This window comes from Bombina bombina, chromosome 2 (assembly GCF_027579735.1).
Source record: "Bombina bombina isolate aBomBom1 chromosome 2, aBomBom1.pri, whole genome shotgun sequence".
Lineage (NCBI taxonomy): Eukaryota > Metazoa > Chordata > Amphibia > Anura > Bombinatoridae > Bombina > Bombina bombina.
Window position 1 is genome coordinate 883,277,067 of NC_069500.1, and position 10,088 is coordinate 883,287,154.

The window sequence follows — 10,088 nt, forward strand, 5'->3', positions numbered from 1 at the left end:
CGTACATTTAAATAAAGCCAGTTCCACAGCCTCAAGTGTCCTTCCTGTGTAACAAAGGTTGTAGTCTTTAACAGTTCTAGCATATTGATCAATTCTAATAAACAGTCTTCTTCTGAACCTCGAACCAAAGTCCAGCACACACAATTAACAAAAACCTGTAAGAAAAACACAACTCTAACAGTTCTATAGACTCATCTGTCCGGCGTTCATGTCTTAATAGATCTCGTTCAACTCGGTCGTGCAAGTCCAGCACGGCCAGGCCCAAAGACAGAGCACCGCAGAGTTTCACTTAACTTAACCCTTGAAAAGAAAAAGAGTTTCTATTTCATCATGTCTTCTTTCTCTTCTCGGGGACACGAGTCCACTTCTTCTGGAGTGGCATTCTATTACCCTCTTCTCCCCCTGCTGAGGGTCTTTGCTGTTGAAAGGTAGGTGGTTCAAGTTTCATTTTTCTGCAGGTCTCTGGAATCTCTGCTGGGTCTTTGATTGATATGACTCTATTTTCCCAGGAAATGTGCAAAGCGAATGGGAATCCCCATCTATACGGGACTTGATTTTTCCTCAATAGGGCTGTGAGTGGACGAAGAGCCCCTCTTCTCTGTAGTGTCCTTAGGCATAAATCTTGAAAGAACTGGATGATGTTGCCCTGATGCTTGTATGTCGGGTTTCTGCGTGCTGCCGACATTATTTCTTCTTTTTCTTGGAATCTGAGCATGCGGATTATTATATCTCTAGGCGGGTCATCTCCTTTAGGTTTCGGCCTGAGTGCCCTGTGTGCCCTTTCTATCTGAAATTTCTCCTCACCTCCTACCCCTGTAATACCTTGGAATAGATTGAATAGATACGTATTCAGCTCTTTTGGGGTTACCGATTCTGGGACACCTTTCAGACGTATATTGCAGCGACGACTGCGATTCTCGAGATCCTCGAGCTTGTCATGTATATCATCCAACTCTTGTTGATGAGCTGTCGTCTGAGTTGTAATATCATTCAGGCCTTCTGTTAAAGCTTCTCCACTTTCTTCGAGAGAGTCAACTCTAGAGCCTAAGTCGCCCACTTCCTGTTTAAGTTCCGATAGACTGTTAGCGACCGTGTTCTGGAGCGTTTCAATTTTCTCAAGAAGCCTCTCAAAATTTGTAGAAATGTCCTGTTTTGACACCAGCTGTTCTAGATCAGCTCTGGTTAGGGGTTCGTGGCAACCCGTCTCTGGATGGGGGTTCGCGTCATTATCTCCATCTCTGTCTAACTGAGGTGATCTTTGTTCTGGCGACCTCTCCCCTCTTGAAGCTTTAAAAAAGATGGGTGCCGTAGCCTTTTTGTTAACCGGTGTAGCTTTAATGTTCCTGTTGGAGGCCATAGCTGCGGCACCTCAGTTACCAGGCAAAAACTTACTTTTGTGTATATCAATAAGTTCACCCACAGCAGTCTTTTAATCACTTAAGTGCCCCTTTAGTACACTTTCACCGTTATTCAAAAATCTGTATATAAATGGGGCAGCTTTCCACAGGCCCCAGGGGTAGTTTCAACAACTTACAGCCCCTCTTCTGGCCCTCTGCAGTTTACTTTCTATTTTAAGGCCTCTTTCAGGCAAAGACGGAGTGTTCACTACACGTATCTTTTATGTCCCCTTTTTAGTTCTGAGAAGGTATAAGTAATCTTATAGGGCCTGAGCTGGCTTCAACTATACATGTGGAGGGTCATCTGCAGTTCTTTGCAAAACATCCTTGCTCTCACTGAACATAAGGGCGCATGCTGCTCACTTTTCCCCCTGCAGCCTTCTAGTGTCACTCTGTGCTTATCTCTTTGCTGTTTATTCACATCTGCATTCTATCCTTAGTAATTGTGGGCCTCCCTGTGTGCCCCCGTGTATAGCTAGATCTCTCTTCACATTTACAGAGTCACCCACTTTTCAGCACCGCCCTAGTGAATTGGCCCCTCATGAGGATACCTCTTGCTGTTCACTAAAATTACCCCACGGACATGCGGCAATCACCGCTACTCACTTCTGCTTCTTTAAGCTGCGTCCGGCACTACTGTGCGCTCTGAGTCTCTCACCGGGTTGCCACGTGGGTTATAAGCATGGCCGCTGTCTCCTTTATGCCCGGTCCTCTTCTTGTGAAAGATTCCCTTGCCGGGTGCTATGTGCGGCGTTCCGCCTCTAACCTCAGTCAGCTCTGATCCTTTGGACTCACCCCCGGTCTTCTAGATCTTGGCTTGCATGAGGCAGTCTGATCTAATACGCCTAATAACTGTTTTGGCTGCCTGGAGCTTTACCCTTATGCGGCCATTCCGCTCTCCCTCCAGGCTCCGCCCCCAAGAAGCAGCGTTATTAAAGGGACATAAAATACAAATTTTGTCTTTCATGATTTATAAAGAGCATGCAATTTTAAACAGCTTTCTAATTAACTTCTATTAGCTAACTTGCTTTGTTTTCTTGATATTCTTTGCTGAAAAGCATATCTAGATAGGCTCAATAGCTGCTGATTGGTGGCTGCACATAGATACCATGTGTGATTGGCTCACCCATGTGCATTGCTATTTCTTCAACAAAGGATATCTAAAAAATGAAGCAAATTAGATAATAGAAGTAAATTGGAATATTGTTTAAAATTCTATTCTCTATCTGAATCATGAAAGAAAAATGTTTGGTTTAGTGTCCCTTTAAGACCGCTGTTCCTTAACTCGTCCACCACCTCTAAGGTGGCGGACTGCAATCATTCCGATCAGATACGATCGGGATGATTGACACCCCCTGCTAGCAGCTGCTTGGCCACAAATGTGTAGGGGGCGGCATTGCACAAGCATTTCACTATGAATGCTTGTGCAATGATAAATGCAGACAGCGTATGCTGTCAACATTTAGCGATGCCGGGCGGACATGATTCGTTACAGTGAATCATATCCGTCCGGCATTTGATAAATCAGCCCCAAGGTATATACATATCAAATATTTCAAAATTTCTGTCAATTATCCACTGTTTATATTCACCAGTGTTTCAGCCAATGACAGATCCGATTAATCTGCCAAAGAATTGCAGTTAAATTTTGTGACATTAAAATACATAAAATGGACATGAAACCCAAAATATTTATTTTATGATTCAGATAGATTATACATTTTTAAACAATTTTCCAATTTACTTTTGTTATCAATTTTGCTTAATTCTCTTGATATATTTTATTGAAGGAACTACAATGCACTACTGGGAGCTAGCTAAACACATTGGTAAGCCAATGAAAAGAGGCATATATGTGCAGCCACACAATCAACAGCAAGCTTCTAGCACCTGCACCTATGCTTTTCAACAAAGGATACCAAGAGAACAAAGTAACATTGATAATAGAAGTATATTGGAAAGTTGTTTCAAATTGAATTGTATGCTCTATCTGGACCATGGTAGAAAAAACATTACAACAGATGAAAATTATAAAAAAAAAAAATGTTTTTTTCTCTCACCATACAGACAATGGCAATATTGTTTACCTAAGAAGGTATAGGTCTTGCTACCTTTGAATATTACAAAATCTTTGCTAATAATTGCGAATATCAGCAGCACAGAGGGCGCATATTTTCAAAATATGTTTACATACAGTACAATGTACATTTCGTAAATCTGAAAATAGATTATTTTTTGTCAAATAATGTTCTGTTTTTGTCAAATAATCTGTATGCAAATTTATTTTCACACGGCCAAATTACGAGTTTTGCATTATGGCTGGTTCGCTACTAACTTGCAAGTTATTTCCACTGCTCACCTTTAATAGCGCTGCTATTACAGGTTTGCAAAAAAACGGCGTTTGTGGGCAATATGGCAGCGTTGAGCTCCATACCGCATGCAAATACCAGCGCTGCTTTGAGCTGCTTTGACGTGCTCATGCACGATTTCCCCATAGACATCAATGGGGAGAGCCGGCTAAAAAAAGCCTAACACCTGCAATAACGGAGCGTCAAGCTCTGTAAGGCAGCCCCATTGATGTCTATGGGGAAAAAAAATGTATGTACCTAACACCCTAACATAAACCCTGAGTCTAAACACCCATAATCCTCCGCCCCCAATGTCGCCGACACCTACATTACACTTATTAACCCCTAATCTGCCGACCGCAATGTCGCCGCCACCTACCTACACTTATTAACCCCTAATCTGCCATCCCCAATGTCGCCGCCACCTACCTACACTTATTAACCCCTAATCTGCCGCCCACAATGTCGCCACCACCTTCCTACACTTATTATCCCTTAATCTGCTGCCCACAATGTCGCCGCCACCTACCTACACCTATTAACCCCTAATCTTCTGCCCACAATGTCGCCGCCAGCTACCTACACTTATTAACCCCTAATCTGCCACCCCCAATGTTGCTGCCACCTACATAAATTTATTAACCCCTCATCTGCCGACTCCAATGTCGCCGCCGTCATTATACTACATTTATTAACCCCTAAACTTCTGGCCTCCGGCATCACTAACACTAAATAAATATATTAACCCCTAAACCTAACCCTAATTCTAACCCTAACACCCCTAACTTTAATATAATTAAAATAAATCTAAATAAAAATTACTATTATTACCTAAATAATACCTATTTAAGACTAAATACTTACCTGTAAAATAAAACCTAAGCTAGCTACAATATTACTAATAGTTACATTGTAGCTATCTTAGGTTTTATTTTTATTTCACAGCTAAGTTTGTATTTATTTTAACTAGGTAGACTAGTTAGTAAATAGTTATTAACTATTTACTAACTACCTAGTTAAAATAAATACCAATTTACCTGTAAAATAAAACCTAACCTGAGTTACACTAACACCTAACATTACACTAAAATTAAATTTAAAAAATACATTTATCTAAATTACAATAAATAATAAACACTAAATTACACAAAATAAAAAAAGAAATGATCAAAAATAAAAATGAATTACTCCTAATCTGATAGCCCTATTAAAATAAAAAAGCACCCCCAAAATAATAAAACCCCTAGCCTACACTAAACTGCCAATAGCCCTTAAAAGTACCTTTTGCGGGGCATTGCCCCAAAGAAATCAGCTCTTTTCCCTGTAAAAAAAAAATACAAACAACCCCCAACAGTAAAAACCACCACCCACACAACCAACCCCCCCCTCCAAATAAAAAACCTACCTAAAAAACCTAAGCTCCCCATTGCCCTAAAAAGGGCATTTGGATGGGCATTGCCCTTAAAAGGGCATTTAGCTCTATCACGGTGCCCAAAGTCCCTAATCTAAAAATAAAACCCACCCAATAAACCCTTAAAAAAACCTAACACTAACCCCCGAAGATCCACTTACAGTTTTTGAAGACCGGACATCCATCCTCATCCAGCCAGGAGAAGTCTTCATCCAAGCGGCAAGAAGTCCTCAACGAAGCCGGGAGAAGTCTTCATCCAATCGGCAAGAAGTTGTCCTCCAGGCAGGCAGAAGTCTACATCCAGACGGCATCTTCTATCTTCATCCTTCCAATGTGGAGCGGCTCCATCTTCAAGACATCTGGCGCAGAGCATTCTCTTCATATGATCCCTGCCGTACACTGAAGGTTCCCTTTAAGGGACGTCATCCAAGATGGCGTTCCTTGAATTCCGATTGGCTTATAGAATTCTATCAGCCAATCGGAATTAAAGGGTAAAAAATCCTATTGGCTGATGCAATCAGCCAATAGGATTGAGCTCGCATTCTATTGGCTGTTCCAATCAGTCAATAGAATGCAAGCTCAAGCCTATTGGCTGATTGGATCTGTTTATTATATGTGGCGGTGATGTCCGGAGCGGCAGATTAGGGGTTAATAATTTTATTTTAGTGTTTGCGATGCGGGAGGGCCTCGGTTTAGGGGTTAATATTTAGTTTATGGGTGTTAGTGTACTTTGTAACACTTTAGTTATGAGTTTTATGGTACAGCTTTGTAACGTAACTACTGACTTTCAGGTGGCGGTACAAATCTTGTAGTTATGGGCTGTACCGCTCACTTTTTGGCCAGACAGGCAAACTCGTAATACCGGCGCTATGGAAGTCCCATTGAAAAATGACTTTTTGAAAGGTGCGGTAGTTACGTTGCGTGATGGCCAAAAAAGTGTGCGGTACAGCTGTATCTACAAGACTTCTAATACCAGCGGTAGTGAAAAAGAGCCATAACAATGCTTTTTCACTCATAACTCACAACTCGTAATCTAGCCGACAGTAAATTATGTATATTTCTTTAAAATGCTCATCCCCTTAGCTTGCGTGTTTTGTTTAGAACATTGGAAGACACCTGCAAAAATTCCTCATTGTAATACAAGTTACGACCATGCCTATATCTTCGCTATGTAGTGTTATGACCATTGTTAATTAAAAAAGTAATCACATTAATTATTAACAACTTTGTTTATTGTAAAACAAAAATGCATATTTAATTTGGCGTGGCATTAGTCTAGATTAACAATGCAAGATATTAATACCTCACAGAAGAAAGTCAAGTGGACATAACCATACCCATTTACAAAAGTGGGCTTTACTAAGTTTGCACTTTGTTTTGTTTTTTAATTGCAAGATTTCTAACATTGAAACTGTTGAGCCACTAGGTCTATATAGTTTATATATATTTTCAAAAAAAAAATTATTTATCTAATTTTTACAGTTTTTCACATATATAAACTGAGATATAGATAACATTGTGCTCACTTCTATGAAGTTATTTATGAGTCAGCACTGATTGGCTAAAATGCAAGTCTGTCATAAGAATTGAAATAAGGGGTAGTCCGCAGAGGCTTAGATACAAGGTAATCACAGAGGTAAAAAGTATATTAATATAGTCATGTTGGTTATGCAAAACTGAGAAATGTGTAATAAAGGGATTATCTATATTTTTAAACAATAAACATTTTGGAATAGACTGTCCCTTTAACATTTAAAAAGTCCTTTTTCAGGAGATTTTTGGTTGAAAACGCAGTTGCAGTGGCAGCGTTTTAACAAACAAAACAATATTGCATGGTGACCACATGAGAAACTCAGCTACCAATTAGGTTGGAGAGCAAAAAGTGTTTTCAGAGCAAATCCCCAATAGATTGTGATCAAGGCCTTGGCTTTTACTGGAGCCATTGAGACAGATTACTGAGGCTATACATAAATCATCCTGATAAATATATATGTGGGTAAATAAATTAGCAATAAGTATTACCCACTTACATGAGCTGTGTAACTATATAGTAGTATCATCTATCATGCAGAATTTGGCAGCATTTACAGAGAATATGAGCATATATGAAATAGTAGTATAAATACTACAAACTGTAAATAAAACAAAAGACAGCTGCTCAATGTTATGTGCAACCCAGTGACTGTTGTGAAAGAGTAGAGCTTGCTTTTACTCTGAATAGACTAACACATAATGGGGAAGATTTATCATAGTGCGAGCGGACATGATACGATGTAGCGTATCATGTCCGCTGCACATCGATAAATGCCGACAGCATACACTGTCGGCATTTATCATTGCACTGCTGGTGCAATGCCGCCCCCTGCATTTATCATTGCACTGCTGGTGCAATGCCGCCCCCTGCATTTATCATTGAACTGCTGGTGCAATGCAGTCCCCTGCAGATTCGCGGCCAAGGGGGAAAGATTTATCATAGTGCGAGCGGACATGATACTATGTAGCGTATCATGTCCGCCACACATCGATAAATGCCGACAGCATACACTGTCGGCATTTATCATTGCACTGCTGGTGCAATGCCGCCCCCTGCATTTATCGGCCAATCGGCAGCTAGCAGGGGGTGTCAATCAACCCGATCGTATTCGATGGGGTTGATTTCTGTCCGCGGCCTCAGAGTAGACGGACAAGTTATGGAGCAGCGGTCGTTAGTCCGCTGCTTCATAACGGCTGTTTCTGGCGAACCTAAAGGCTCGCGCGGAAACAGGGGCATCAAGCTCCATACGGAGCTTGATAAATCGGTCCCAAGGTATCAAAAACAAACATTGTGTTTATGTGGATCAGTGAGGAAAAAAATGACGTGAGATGCCAAAGCATTGCAAAAATAGCACATAATGCTGATACGGTTGTCAACAAATCAATGGATTACTTTGGTGCACAAAAAAATGCTGAGTACATCAAGGCGTAAATATTAATGTGGAGTGCCAACAAGTATTTGCAAGACAAACTCTAGGCAAAACATTTGTGTCCAAAATAACTGCTTGCATCACCAGCTGCAATCACACCTGGCACCAAAACTGCAACCTCACCTTGTTATACACAGTAGCAGAAAATAATGGCAGAACAAAAGACTCAACTCAGGCATCCTCACATAGGGCCAGATTCTCAAAAACTAGGTAGCATGGAGAGTAACCTTATTTTACTGAGCACTGCATTGTAATGTGTCTCTCCTTGACATGCAAACAATTAGGGAACCCCACTTAGAGATAGGAGCTTACCTTGTGCCTCATGGAAGCCTGCTCCTAATAAACATTGTTAATCTACCTTCAGACTCAGCTTTCCTTTTTCCTCGTCTTGTATATAACCCCACTTAGGGCCAGATTACAAGGGGAGCGGTATTTAGCGCTTCTGCTTGTGTGCGCTATAACTCTTCTAGAAGCTTTTTGCGCTCATATTACAAGTTGAAAGTAATACATTTTCACTTGTGCGGTAACAAAATGCGCAAAAAGCCAAAGTTAGGATATCGCGTGCATTAACGTATTCCCCCATAGAAGTCAATGGAGCAAAAAAAGTGGGGAAAAACCTTACTCATGAGCAAACCCAATATAAAATAGATAAATATTTCTACATATAACTGATGTTTTTTTTGTTAAAATATATATATATATATATTATAGGAAACAAACAGAGGTCCCAACGTATTAGAGGAGACAGAATTCTAAATCTAAAACGTAACTTTTAATGTAGCCATTAATTACAAAGTAGCAGCAATGTATTAACACAGAGAAGCCAGCATTGACGCATCATCATATTGCGCCGTTTTCTTTTGGCGCCAACATTTTGCACCTTTTCTAGCGTTATAAGCCCTGCCCCAAGCTTCTCAGTGCTCTCAGACATTTTTGGAGAACTTTTGTGCAGCATTGTTTTTATAATCAGAACTCTGATAATCAGATGCAATTCTTTTTATAAATATTCGCTCTGTTTCCCAATCTCTCAAGCCTTTTTCATTAATATAGGAGCATGGATATAAATTTGCAAAAATAATATATTTTTAAATGTTTTGTATTTTTGCAATTATGTCTCAAACTGAACCTGCCTCAGATGTTACCATAGGAACTGAGCTGCTTGAACATGTTTCTACCAAAGCTAAGTGTTTTTGTTGTATGAAAGCTAATCTGAATTCTTCAGCTCAATTATGTGGCTCCTGTTTTGATTATTTATTACATGTTGATAATATTTCTATGACTACAAATGCATCCACTGTTATTTAATCTCAGTCTAATGTAAAAGGCATTCCTGCAGAAATGAAAGATGCTATTGCTGCAGCTATAGAGAAGGCAATGACTGCTATACCGCCTTCAAATAAACATAAAAGGACTTTACAAAAAAATTCCTAAATCTAGTGAATTTTGTATTGACCGGCAGCATACTGATGTATCTTCTACTGATCGGGTTTCCTCTGATTCAGAGGATTCTACATAAGAGACAGAAATTGACAAATCTTTCTTATTTAAAATAGAACATATTCGCTCTGTTTTAAAGTAAATATTATTTACTTTGGGTATTGAAGACTCTAAAACTCATGATGATAAATCTAGCAATCATTTAAATTCTGTATTTAAGAATAATGTTATTACTCCTGATGTTTTTCCTAAGCCACACGCTATCTCTAATGTTATTGCTAAAGAATGGTTTAAACCTGATACCTCTTTTAACCCTTCTTCTAGGTTTAAAAAATTATCCTTTGCCTGTTGCTAATCTGGAACTTTGAGAAACAGTCCCTAAGGTTAATGGGGCTATTTCCACTCTTGCTGAACATACTACTATTCCTATGGAAGACAGTACTTCTTTTAAAGATCCTTTAGATAGGAAGCTTGAATCTTATCTTAGAAGGGTATATTTACATACTGGCTATATTCTTAGACCAGTTATATC